General features: G+C 45.5%; 1 long non-coding RNA gene across 1 annotated transcript in view; it reads right to left on the bottom strand.

Moving 5' to 3' along the window:
- Window positions 1-6,073: 6,073 nt before the first annotated feature.
- LOC146867172 (uncharacterized) overlaps window positions 6,074-14,463 on the bottom strand; it is a 245,473-nt gene continuing 237,083 nt past the window's right edge. The window contains exons 3-4 of the long non-coding RNA XR_014961093.1: window positions 7,274-7,390; window positions 6,074-6,862 (exon numbers count right to left, since the gene is read on the bottom strand). This is a non-coding gene — a long non-coding RNA (uncharacterized LOC146867172). The remainder of the gene's footprint in view (window positions 6,863-7,273; window positions 7,391-14,463) is intronic.

Here is a 14,463-nt window from a genome sequence, read left to right as displayed (position 1 = left end):
ATCTATCTACATCACCCCATTTCCTTAGTAATGCGATCAGTTCTTTAATTTGAGTTAATCTTCCTGCAGTATTCAAGTTCTCAATATCTTTTTCAGAGAAATCTACTCTATATGGTTTTTGTAATGATTTTATTCTTTCAAAATCAATGCCCATTTCACTCGCCACTTCTTCCATTTTTACATGCAAACTTCTCGGTCTCCAAGTTATACTTTTACAAAGAAACATTAACTCCATCCTGATATGCTTTTAATTTTTCAGTTGGAATAGTCCCTACTATTAATTCCTCTAAAGTTATTTTTAATTTTGCCACATCTAAAGGTTGAGGTTCTGTATCCTTTCGTTGTAAACTCCTTAACCAATCGCTTAATTCATCAGAAGTGGGACCTACCGGAATGGTCTCATTTCTTTTCCCTCTATACTTCTTTCTGGAGTCTCTGGTGCGGATTCTGTTGTCATCAGCGCCTTACTTGCTGGACTTTGATTAATTGTCAGATTTTTAGGAGTACTTAACCCTGAGGTTCCTACTAATTTTCACAATTGATTTTCTCCTGAATCTCTTTTTCCCATCTCATTTGGTTTGTTACTAAGGTACGAAACTGTTAAACAATGCTCACTATCCTTCTGTTTATCAAAGACAGGCATCACTGGTCCTATAGTCACAGGTACCGTTACGGCTTCCATATTTTTGGTTAATTCCCTAATTTTCTCAGTTAATTCTAGGGTAGTTCTAGCCAATTCAGCTGAATTCTCATTTACCATCCTAACAGGTTGTGCTGTTTCAGAGTCTCTAAATGGAGTATTCTTCCCGAAATCAGGTGGCGTTTGCTCAAAGGTTTTATTTCTCGGTGTGTATTTTACTGGCGCACTCGGCGTCAGCAACGTTGAATTTGGTTGATACGGGGGAGGATTTTTATAAAACATGTCTTCTAGCACATCATCCTCCGACTCATTCACACCATACTTGTAACCTTCTGACCCTGTATTGTTTCTCTTCTCTGTACACTTTCTGCCACTAGTCTCTTCAGTGTTTCTCAACGAGAACATCCCATCAGCCATGTTTGCACTCCGCCATCTCCTCATCCTGTCATCATGACTTTCCTGTCCACACGGTCTACCAAACATGTAATTATACCTTCCGCCACTCCTCTGTCGTTCTCTTTCATACATCTCATCTTCCCATTCCGTTAAAGCTTCAAACTGAGTAGGTCTAGGTCTCGGTTCTAATCTCATCATCCTTTCTCTTAAGTTCCTTAATACAGCTAAACTAAATAAACCACTTTCTGAAAATGCTAGAACTCCATCTTCTTTAGTATACTTTGCCCAATTATCTAGCCAAATATATGTATGGTACCCATATTTCGCTACCATAAAAGATGCGGGCGATTTTGGTAGGGGAAGTAGCTGTCCTTCCCTAGTCACAATTGGCTTATCCTTTTTAGGTCTCGGGACCATCCGGTCTGCCGAAGGCAGAACCGGAAGTCCGGAGATTTAATGTTTTGAAGAAGAGGGGCTTGAACCCGCCCCTCTTCTCCCCTCTTCTCCATTGGCTGGCCTCTTGAATGCTGGACAGCCATTGGAGAAGAGGCTTTGTCTCTCCGAACAGGCCCCGTCCTTTTCGGATTCGGGGGCGTGTTTTTTGCTACTTTTCTGATTATCTCCTCCAGCCAATGGCAAGAGGAGAGAACAGAAAAACACGCCCCGAATCCGGAAACGCCGCTGCCTTTCTCCGAGGCATTTCTGCTTCGCCTCCGAGAAAGGCAGTGGTGTGCTTGTTACTATCTGTTCCACCGACTCCTGCGCCCTCCGCACCAATGGCGCCCACTTAGCATTCCACTCGGGGGAGACTCCTTTATGATCGGTGCATTCGGAATGAGGGGATGCCGGTGCACATTAAGGAGTAATAGGAGCCAGCTTTAGTAAAGTACTTGTGCTAATTATTATTATTATTTTTTTTATTTATATAGCGCGAACTCGCCCGAAGGTATTGGAGCGCTTTACATGCGCGCCGGTTACGTTGCGCATTCAGGCACGAGGGGGGGGTTAAGTGATTTACCCAGGATCACGAGAGTTAAGGCCACAGCTTGCATCTGTTCCACCGACTCCTGCGCCCTCCGCACCAATGGTGCCCACTTAGCATTCCACTCGGGGGAGACTCCTTTACGATCGTTGCATTCGGAATGAGGGGATGCCGGTGCACATTAAGGAGTAATAGGAGCCAGCTTTAGTAAAGTACTTTTCCTAACTCTTTATATTTTTTTATTTATATAGCGCGAACTCGCCCGAAGGTATTGGAGCGCTTTACATGCGCGCCGGTTACGTTGCACATTCAGGCACGAGGGGGGGTTAAGTGATTTACCCAGGATCACGAGAGTTAAGGCCACAGCTTGCATCTGTTCCACCGACTCCTGCGCCCTCCGCACCAATGGTGCCCACTTAGCATTCCACTCGGGGGAGACTCCTTTACGATCGTTGCATTCGGAATGAGGGGATGCCGGTGCACATTAAGGAGTAATAGGAGCCAGCTTTAGTAAAGTACTTTTCCTAACTCTTTTTTATTTTTTTTATTTATATAGCGCGAACTCGCCCGAAGGTATTGGAGCGCTTTACATGCGCGCCGGTTACGTTGCACATTCAGGCACGAGGGGGGGTTAAGTGATTTACCCAGGATCACGAGAGTTAAGGCCACAGCTTGCATCTGTTCCACCGACTCCTGCGCCCTCCGCACCAATGGCGCCCACTTAGCATTCCACTCGGGGGAGACTCCTTTACGATCGTTGCATTCGGAATGAGGGGATGCCGGTGCACATTAAGGAGTAATAGGAGCCAGCTTTAGTAAAGTACTTTTCCTAACTTTTTTTTTATTTTTTATTTATATAGCGCGAACTCGCCCGAAGGTATTGGAGCGCTTTACATGCGCGCCGGTTACGTTGCACATTCAGGCACGAGGGGGGGTTAAGTGATTTACCCAGGATCACGAGAGTTAAGGCCACAGCTTGCATCTGTTCCACCGACTCCTGCGCCCTCCGCACCAATGGCGCCCACTTAGCATTCCACTCGGGGGAGACTCCTTTACGATCGTTGCATTCGGAATGAGGGGATGCCGGTGCACATTAAGGAGTAATAGGAGCCAGGTTTAGTAACGTACTTGTCCTAACTTTTTTTTATTTTTTTTATTTATATAGCGCGAACTCGCCCGAAGGTATTGGAGCGCTTTACATGCGTGCCGGTTACGTTGCGCATTCAGGCACGAGGGGGGGTTAAGTGATTTACCCAGGATCACGAGAGTTAAGGCCACAGCTTGCATCTGTTCCACCGACTCCTGCGCCCTCCGCACCAATGGCGCCCACTTAGCATTCCACCCGGGGGAGACTCCTTTACGATCGGTGCATTCGGAATGAGGGGATGCCGGTGCACATTAAGGAGTAATAGGAGCCAGCTTTAGTAAAGTACTTGTCCTAACTTTTTTTTATTTTTTATTTATATAGCGCGAACTCAACCGAAGGTATTAGAGCGCTCTACATGCGTGCCGGTTACGTTGCGCATTCATGCACAAGGGGGGGTTAAGTGATTTACCCAGGATCACGAGAGTTAAGGCCACAGCTTGCATCTGTTCCACCGACTCCTGCGCCCTCCGCACCAATGGCGCCACTTAGCATTCCACTCGGGGGGGGACTCCTTTACGATCGTTGCATTCAGAATGAGGGGATGCCGGTGCACATTAAGGAGTAATAGGAGCCAGCTTTAGTAAAGTACTTGTCCTAACTTTTTTTTAAATGTATTTATTTATATAGCGCAAACTCGCCCGAAGGTATTGGAGCGTTTTACATGCGCGCCGGTTACGTTGCGCATTCAGGCACGAGGGGGGGTTTAGGGATTTAGCCAGGATCACGAGATGTGGACGCGACCCCGAGTGTCGAACTCTGGTTTCCCGCACCATGGTCGGCAATCTAGCCGTCGGACCGCATCCGCTCCCCCGCTGCTTAAGCCCTTACCCTGCCACTGCTCTCGGCGCCAAGAACCTCCTCGTCTTCGCCTGGGGAGCTGGGGGTCGCTACTGCGCCTTTCTATCTCACTAACTCACTTTCACTGTCTCTTTCACTACCTCTCTCTATCTCACTACATCACAACACCACTCTGCTTACATCTCACTACTTCACAACATCCCTCTCCCTCACTACATCACTGTTTCACTACCTCACTCTCTCTCACTACATAACTCTCTACCTCACTACTCCACTCTATCTCACTACCTCACTATCTCACAACTTCTCTCTCTCAAAACATCACTACCTCACTCTCTAGCTCACAACCTCACAACTTCACTCTCTCTCACTCACTACCTTTCTATCTCACTAACTCACTTTCACTCTCTCTTTCACTACCTCTCTCTCTATCTCACTACATCACAACATCACTCACTACCTCACTCTCTATCTCACTCTCTATCTACCTCACTCTCTATCTACCTCACTCTCTATCTCACTGCCTCACTCTCTATCTACCTCACTCTCTCTCACTACCTCACTCTCTATTTCAATACCTCACTCTCTCTATCTCACTACCTCACTCTCTCTCTGCTAATGCAATAGGTATCACATATGCAAAAAAAAGCTAATGCCAATAGAAATGACAATGCCATTATTTAGGGATACTATAATGATAAAAAAATAATGAGCAATACCAATAGCTCTACCTATAATATTGCCGAGACCATTGCATTGTAAATGCTTGTTAAATAGGTTCTTGATTTTCCCAAACCAGGACTTTTTCTTTTCTCTGGTGGATCGTAATGCATCATTTTTCTTATTCTTCAGTCCCAAATCGCTAGATTTCTAGAATCACTTCTCTATGACTATTCTGTTTGCTGTCCAATCCCAGCGCGACTCACACTAACGCACCAATCCTGAACGTCTACGTCACTCGGAAATTTTCCAATCCCATCGCGACTTTCTGACGTCAGCTTTTCTCGCTACTCCTGCTTCTGCTGACCCCTCCTTTACAAAATTTATCGGCAAACTTTTCTTACATTTTCTTCAATCAAAATCTGTTAGTAACGACATAAAGATACCACCATTGCCTGTTTCGCTAAACCAAAGAGATAGCTTTATCCAATTACACAAGAATTCTGTATTTCTCGAGAGCAGCGCTTACCTCTGCCCTTCCACAGAATTATTCAGTTTTGCCGAAAAAGTAGCACTTCCCTCTACCTTACCCTTCTAACAAGCAAAAAAGCTAACCGTTTCTCTGGGGATAAAACACATGTGGAGACTACACTGCTCCTGAGAATTAAGTCCAGAGTTTCACGAGAGAACCTGTTGCTATTGCACTCACGCACTTTCACACAGAAAATGTCCCTAAAGATAACACACGACGACGTTACCAAATCGAACCCAGACAATGCGTCGTGCGACTTCACTTGCCACACGTTTTTCTGCGTGTACCTACAGGGCAACAAGACAATACACCATGCGACTTCACTTGCCACACGTTTTCCCGTGTACCTACAGGGCATCCAACTTCCTACATTCTGGAAGTCTTCAAAAACAACATAAAACGCGACTCACATAGAATGTTAGTACATAAATCAATAATCAATCATCAATATTTAAAAATCAATATTTAAAAATCAATAATCAATCATCACCAAACCAATGCAATAAAACCATAACTCTGCTACCAGAAAAACTGCTCCAGCAGAAAAGAGCAAAGTTACATATCCTCCCTGCGTCACAGACCCGTCATCACACTAACTCATTCATACACGCATTCATTGGTGGGGCCCATAACACCAACACTCATACGTCTCACTCGAATCTGTGCACAGGAGAAAAAGAAGCGCTGCACATGTGGGGGGGTACCTTGTTACCTATCGGGAGTAATTCCTTTACATTATATACATTATATACATCTGCACCTATAGAATCCTAACTTTAACATCAAAGCACTCCACCACTTGGTCGACGGACCAATTAGTTGGACTGGTTGATGGTGATTTAGAACCAGCTAAAACACATTTAAAGCTTCGGAACCTTTAATCAATATCTCATTTAAAGAATCACAAACTCATTTTCTGTTAATCAATGTTTAGTTTATCTAATTAATTCGCTTTCCTTTGCATAATCGGCATTTTAGTCAACACAGAGTTCAAATTTTATTATTCGGAAGAATCAGAAATTAGCATGACAATTATATTTACCTAAATCTTGATATTGGTGGCCAATGTCTCAAACCTTGTTAGCCCTGCATAAATCAAATCCCTTCGGGTAAAATCGTCCAATCGAATGCAGGCTAATACCCAAATAAGTCCGGAAAAAGTTATTTTTCGCTCGGCACGACACAATCCCAAAGATCCAAAGGACCAGGCAATCGTGCAAGCAAATCGATCTACAGCCATCAACGCAAATTCAGGACACCCTTCTGGAATGCACTAGTCTATACCCTCTTCTACAGTTCCTCTTTTATAGTAATTTCTAAAACAATCGTCAAAATTTCTAAAATCTAAACCCTCGGATTGGCTAAGCCCCTCAATATTGTAATACTGGACATGATTCCCAGCGTTTTCTTGGTTCACATGGACTTGGATATGTCATCCTGTACAGTTCTCATGCGAAAGGTTCCGAAGTATCAATATGCAGACCTCTATGGACAGGTTGCCATTGTCTTTTCTGTCATTCACACTAGTTGAGTTTTGGCAGTCCTCCATGTTCCTATCCTTGACGAGGAACACTGTGCCCTGATCGGGGGGACGCCTGGAGATCTTCAGAGCCATCCGAGCCTGCGCAGTAGACATCACGCTCACACGAAGGTGGCCACTTCTGAACTCCATTTTGAATATCATGGCCTAGTAGGCCCGAATGCCAACTTAAGCAAAATAAACATAAAAAATAATTAATATACGGAAATGAAGATTCTAATGTTTAAACCCACACTAACCCCTTTATATATTAGTATTTTCCTAGCTTATAGCAACGTTTAAAGCAATAATACTCACCATTTCGCCATACCAGGAACGCAAAACCATTACAAAAGCAACATAATTCATGCAATTTTCTATATCAACACATTCTACCGTTAATATGTGTACCACAGTTAGTCATTAGAGTTATTTGCCATGCAATTAGCATTTAGTCCCGCGTGTAATTCATGTTTATTAAGGCATAATGTTGATTAGTGATACCACTGCAAACAGTTAATACAGGTTAATATTTAAATTGATTACGTAATTAGTGTTTTCATGCAAAATAGAGAAGGTATACAAATTTTTCGTTTTACCTGCTCCACCACCTGATTATTGCAAATGTGTGCATGCAAAAGATGGTTGCAGCTTGGCATATTCCCATGTAGGAAGGAATAGGTCATGTGCATATTTCTCCTCCACATTGGACCCCACTGCAATAAAGAAAAATGAAATGTATATTTAAGGTCTCAATTTGACAGCTATGGTACCACATTTAGTGGACATCTAAAAAAAAAAAAAAACATTCAGACCCAGCACCAGACCAGTGTGATATTAACAGGGTATGAGTTGACACTTTTTGCTCCAAACATCACTCTGAAATGCTGTAACATTTTGAATCCAGCCACTGTACTGCTCCTTTCTGAGTCCCAACAAGATGAGAAGCATGATTGCATATTTATTATTGAAAAGGAGACTAAGGGACGGGTAGACCTGACAGATACCCCTATATCTGACCCACTAGGGGAACTGTTCATGGATGGTTCATGTTACAAACTACCTGATAGCTCTAGTACAGCGGCCTATACAGTTACTCCCTTGTAATCTGTGGTTGAGTTGTGGAAAATACAACAAATGTCAGAGCAATCTATGGAGCGGACAGCTTTGACTAGAGCCTGTGAATTAAGTAAAGATTTGACTGTAAATATCAATATATATACCGTTGGAGTTGCCCACTCATTCGGACGACTCTGGAAACAAAGGGGTTTTTTGACTTTGCATGGTGATAAGATACAGTATGGGGAATGAATAGTAAAGTTACTGGATACCTTGATGTTACTAAAAATAGTTGCTATTGTTAAATGTTTTGTCCACAAGAAAATTATAGATGAGGTAATACAGAGAAATACTTTTACCAATGAAATAGCGAAACAAACAGCCTATTTAAAGTATAGTTTAATGTATATTGTAGTGGCAGCTAGATGGACACCAGAAGTGACTATGTTTAATCAGACTCTAGATTGCATTAGGGAAGTACAGGAAGAAGCTACGGAGGAAGAGAAGGAACAGTGTAAAAGATATGGGTGTCAGGATGCGACAGAATGTTGGATAGATCTGTCAGGAAAGCAAAGATGAATGCTTCCAAATTGTTATGTGAATGATGTTGTTACCATGGCCCACAGTTCAGCTCACATCAGTTCTAAAGGAATAGTGGCCACGTCAGATCATGTATGGTTCAATAATCTGATTCCCAGAGTGGCAGAGTTCTATGTCAAGAGGTGCATGATGTGCCATACTTATAGCACAGGAAAAGGTGCCCCGTTTCAACAGGTCTTGCAACCAGTTGAGGTGGTTAGGGCGAGGCCAGCAAATGTAAAGGGTGTACCAAGATCAAGGACAATCTGACATTGAATTCACCTTTCTTGTTGATTACTGTGTTGACTAAATATTTGCATTTGATCCGTTCAGAGGTGAAGGCCAGTCTCTCTCCCAGTCTTAAAGGTCCAGGTCACAAGCTGAGGCCTAGAGAGTGTGTCTTTACCCAACAGTTTCAGAGGAAGTCCAGCCTTGAGCCATGCTAGAAGGGTCCAATGCAAGTTCTCTTCACCACTCAGACTGCTGTTAAGTGCACAGGGCACAGACACTGGATCTATGCCAGTGATGTGGAGAAAGCAAGCGCCACTCCCTTTGGCATATGATCAGTGGCTAACAAGAGGAATACCTGATTTTGAATATGATCTGATCTCTCAGCAAGTGCCTTTGGGGGATGGTGATCTTTTTGAAACATGGTGAAGTGGTGTCATTGGAATAATAACTTGCTGCCATCATGCCTGACCCAAACAGATTCTGTTTGAACATCCTGACATTGTTCAGCCCTGATACAAAATGCGGCCAAGGGCCGGAAAGAACTATAGACTTCTATTGAAGAAACTATCTCTGGAGTGGTAGCAACCCATGTCGGTGGTCAAGACCGCCAATGTCCGTACCAGTACATAAGCTTGCCAGTGAGGCTTAGAAGCAAAAGACACTTGGGACTTAATGGTCTCTGATAGTGTAGTGAGGGAATTTTGGGAGAATTGAGATTACATTGCTGTGTTTCTGGCTGATGGTTACGCTACTCTTTGTTACCTTGGCAATCAAACAACAAATACTACAGTAAGAGGAAGGAGGTTAAGAAACATACAGGTTGAATATAAAAGATCAGTATAGGGAATAGTGTTAGGTGTTCTTCTGAAATATGTATTTGTCTTCACCAAATAGCTGCAGAAATACACCAGGAAAAAGGAACATGGACTTGTTCAGAAAGGTTTTGGGGTATGTTTTCTACTTGGGGCTGGAAATTATTAATGGGAATAGTAATTATACGAGCCATCTTTCTCACTTGCTGCTGCTGCATTTAATGTGCCCTTATGATATGCACCACTTGTATAAATAGTATTAAACCTTCCCCAGTCAATGTTCATGAACTGAATCGAGAAAGGATGTTAAAATTTGAAATTGATGAACTAATGAAAATTTATATAGTCAAGTCAAAAAAAGCTTTATTATCGGTTAAAAACCATAAAAGCTCGAATATAAATCCCTTGTTACGGAGGCTGCTCGAACAATGTATAGGGAACAGCAGGGTAGACTGTATGATGCTGGGGATAAGGCGGGTAAATTGATTGCTTGGCTTGATATGAAGGAGAGAGTGTATCGAGTGGTCCCCGTGCTTCAGACGTCGGAGGGAGTGAGTGTGACTGACCCTGGTGAGACTGTGGAGTGTTTCGCTGATTACTTCCGTGCTGTGTACTCCCCGGTGTCTGATAGGGATGAGGCTGACTCCCGTCACTTGTTGAAGGATATTGCTTTGCCCTGCCTGTCGGTGGATGAGCGTGAGCAGTTAGATGCCCCGTTGTCGGTCGACGAGATTGCTACCGCGATTCGTTCCCTTCGCTCAGGCAAGGCTATGGGCCCCAACGGACTCCCTATTGAACTTTACAAACTGCAACCGGATAAAATTGCGCCATTTCTCCGTCGTATGTTTTCGGAGTCACTTGAACTTGGTTCTCTCCCTGCTGACCAGCGCTTGGCCACTATAGTCGTGATTCCCAGGGACGGTAAGCCTCGGGACCGTTGCACCTCGTACAGGCCTATTTCTCTGTTGAACGCTGAGCCGAAAATCCTTGCCAAGGTTCTTGCTAATCGCCTGCTTACTGTTATCTGTGACCTGGTGCATCCGGACCAATCCGGTTTTATCCCGCACCGGAATACGGCCCTTAACTTGCGGCGCCTACATGGCGTACTTGCAAGGGCGGAATATCTCTCAGAGCCGGCCATCTTGGTTTCCTTGGACGCCACGATGGCCTTTGATACGATAGAATGGCCGTATCTTTGGGCCGCCCTGGCAAAGTTTGGACTCGGGGCGGGATTTATTAGTTGGGTTAAACTCTTATACGCTGCTCCGTTGGCTCAGGTTGTCGTTAATGGAAGGGTTTCCCGGCCCTTCGTTCTTGGGAGAGGCACTAGGCAGGGGTGTCCGTTGTCTCCCCTGCTCTTCGCTCTGGCTTTGGAGCCGCTCGCTGCTTGGCTTCGTTGGGAACCGTCGATAAGAGGGATCCGGTGGGCCCCTGGCTTCAAGGATCGAGTTTCGTTGTACGCGGATGACATTCTTTTGTACCTCACCTCACCACGTCAGTCACTCAATGTGCTCTTTGACATCCTTACTTCCTTCGGCAAGAACTCTGGTTTGATTATTAACTGGTCCAAATCTTGTGTCTATGCTATATCCGGTGACTTTCCTCTCTTGCCTTCTTGTTTTCCTATTAAGGCGTCCCACTCCGGCTTTACGTACCTGGGGGTGTACGTCTCATTGGACCCGGCGATCCGCTACGAGCATAGTCTCCTCTCTCCACTTCGGAGATTGAGGTTAGACGTGGCTCGTTGGTGTAAGCTTCCCTTGTCTCCCCTCGGTCGTGCGGCGCTTTTTAAAATGATGTCTCTTCCCCGATTCCTTTACGCACTTCAGAACTCCTTTGATATTATTCCGGCGGCCTACTTCCGGGAGGTGGAGAGCTTACAGAGGAGGCTTGTTTGGGATGGTCGTGCACGTATTGCTCTTGCAAAACTGACTCTCCCCTGGTATGACGGGGGCATTGCGCTCCCGGACATCAGGAGGTACTATTGGGCCTCCCAGCTATCTGCTATTAACCATGCAACGTACGCACCTGGTCCGAATCCGGCTTTCAAAATGGATAGATTTTTGTTGCCTGGCGGCAACTTTAACAGGGCGCTTTACTCTTGATCGGCTGGGAGGAACTTAACCGGTCCCACTAAGATTGCTGTGCGCGTGTGGAGGGCTGCGAATGTGGCCATGGGCTGGAATGAGCGTTTGACGGGTGCGACCCCTCTGTTTGCATCTGAAAGATTGGGAAGCCTCTGGACGACGGAGGGCTTCGAGTGTTGGGACACGATTGGCATCAGTAGAGTAGGTGACCTTTGGGTGAAGGGTGCGGTTAAATCCTTTGCTGCGTTGCAGAGTGAGTACGAATTGAGTGAGCGGGAGTTCTTTCGGTACGTCCAGGTTCGGCACGCCTTGCTCTCGGCCTTCGGGGCTGGGACTGCAGTCCCTGTGTCTTCGCCACTCGAGGACCGCATACTTGACAGTCACTTGCCCGACAGTACCATTTCCCTTATCTATAAAAAACTAATAAACGTGCGGGCGGATCTCCTCGTGCGCCTTCGGGAGGCGTGGACCGGGGATGGTGTGGAACTGGACGATGAGGACTGGCAGTCTGCGCTGTCCTCCCCTAAGGAAGTGGCCATACCCGCGCGTCTCCGTCTTGTCCAGCTTAAAATTCTCCACCGTGTCTACGTGACGGGCCCTCGTTTAGTTTTGATGGGTTTTTCTGAAGACGGGCTCTGTAGGCACGGCTGTGGGCTCAGCGCCACTTTTCTCCATGTTCTCTGGGAGTGCTGTGAGGTAGCGGAGTATTGGCGCCGGGTGCATGCTGTCATGGAATGCGTCACTGGGGTCGCTTTGTTGCCCGAGGCTCGCCGATGTTTGTTGAACGTGTGGGAGCCTAATGACTATAATGCGGCTCAGACTCGGTGGGCGGCCCTTGGGAACATGATTGCTAAGAGGGACATCGCACAGCGTTGGGGTTCCCGACGGCCTCCCACCGTGTCAGTATGGAAGGAGAGCATGGATTGGTGCATGTGCAGAGAGAAGATTGTGTATGTGTCTCGGGGTAAGCCGGGGGCGTGGGGTAGAATCTGGGGTCAGTGGAACGCGTACCGAGGGAACATCTGCACGCCCCCCCTCGTGGACACATCTGATGCTGCCTTGTCCCCCTGATCCTGAGGTTCCCGGACTATTACATTTTACCTGTAGACGGTTGTGGTTCTCCCGTCGCCCCCACCTCCCTCTTGCTCATCCTCATTGTCCACCTGAGGGTGGAGTATGTATTGTGCAGTTCCCCGGATGTGGTTAGACGCCCCCTTTTTCGATGATTTCCGCCTTGCTTTTTGGTGTTATTTTCTTGTTTTTTTTATTTTTTTTGTTTGTATTTCTAAAATCTATGTATTCTGATAATCTCTGAGGTGTACTCAGTAACTCGTTAATTCGGCTGGGCCCCAGGGGGCCTGTTGCTGCCCTGATGTTGTTGATCATGTACATATTAGCGGCCGGCCCTGGTGGTTGTAGGCCCATGTTTGTATTGATTTTTATGTACAATAAAGGTTTTCGCAAAAAAAAAAAAAAACATAAAAGCGAAGAATACATAATTACATAAGACAACCAATTGATCACCAATGAGCAGCAATACAAAGTGTACATAATTAAACAATACACCTAGAACAATAAATAGTATTTAAAATGATAAAAACAGATAAAAACAGGCCACTCAAAGTGGTATTAAAATTCCCTAGTAAATGCAGAAGGGTATTGTATTGTATTGTATTGTAAATAAATTTGTAGGGCGCACAGCTACCCACCATGGGGTCTCCCGGCGCCATAAATGAAAAGGCTAAACTGAGATAACTGTCTATCGAGAGAAGAGCCAAGTTTTCAAGTCCCTGTGGAACTGTGTAAAAACGGATTGCAATTTTAAAGAGACAGGGAGAGAATTCCAAAGCTTAGGGGCAAGGTAAGAGAAGGAGCGACCACCCATTCTAACCAGTCTAAATCTGGGGATCGCATAGTTACCCTGAGAGGCTGATCTAAGGGCACGGGAAAGGGCATAGGGATAGACCAATGAACGCAAGTACAGAGGTGCCAAACCTTGTTTGATTTTAAACATAAAGCAGAGAGCCTTAAATTTTATACGCAGCCAATATAAGTCCCGCAAACAAGGAGAGATGGAAGATCTCTTAGGGACCTTGCAAAGGAGCCGGGCGGCAGAATTCTGCACCAACTGGAGCTTCTTGCGTACCTCCTGGCTACAACCCAGATAGAGTACATTACCATAGTCAAGGCGGGAGGTGACAAGTGCTTGGACCACAGTACGTCTTGTAGAAACGGGAAGCAGCCAGAGGATTTTTCGAAGCCACCTTAAGATGGTAAAACAGGTGGCTGAAATGCTGACCCCTTGTTGACGCATAGATAGAGAATCATCCAGCAAGAAGCCCAGGTTGCGTACATGCGTAACCGGTTGGGGTAACGGGCCCATTACCAAGGGCCAGTGATTCGGGCCCCAAAGATGTTTGTCCTTGCCCAAAATAACTACTTTGGTTTTATCGCCGTTGAGTTTTAATAGATTCACCTGCATCCATTCTGCCACGCGACCAAGTCCCTCCTGTAATGTTGAAAAGGAACACTCCTTGTTTGAGGATAGGGAGAAGATAATCTGCGTATCATCTGCGTAAGAGTAGAGGAATAGTCCTGCATCCTCCACAATCGCGGCCAGGGGTCGTACGTAGATGTTAAAAAGCATAGGGCTTAACGTGGACGCCTGGGGAACCCCATAAGCAGATGCATGAATAGAGGAGGAGCAACTTGAGGAGCAGACCTGAAATGAGCGCTGACATAAAAAAGAGACTAGCCAAGACAGAGCGGACCGAACCACCCCAGCATTTTGTAGTGCGGTGAGGAGAATAGAATGGGACACCGTGTCGAAAGCGGCGCTCAAGTCAAGGAGGATCAGCGCCATGGTTTCGCCTTGATCCAAATGAGCACGTAGAGTCTCTGTGACCCCCAGTAGGGCAGTTTCCGTGGAAAGATTTGTGCGGAAACCTGACTGAGAGGAATGAAGATAGCCTGTTGCCTCCACATGGGCAGTTAGATGAGTGTTAACATGCTTCTCCAAGA

The sequence above is a fragment of the Triturus cristatus genome, chromosome 1_2 (assembly GCF_964204655.1).
Source record: "Triturus cristatus chromosome 1_2, aTriCri1.1, whole genome shotgun sequence".
Taxonomy (NCBI): Eukaryota; Metazoa; Chordata; class Amphibia; order Caudata; family Salamandridae; genus Triturus; species Triturus cristatus.
The sequence above is the reverse complement of the archived record's forward strand: the minus strand, read 5'-3'. Positions and strand labels throughout refer to the sequence as shown.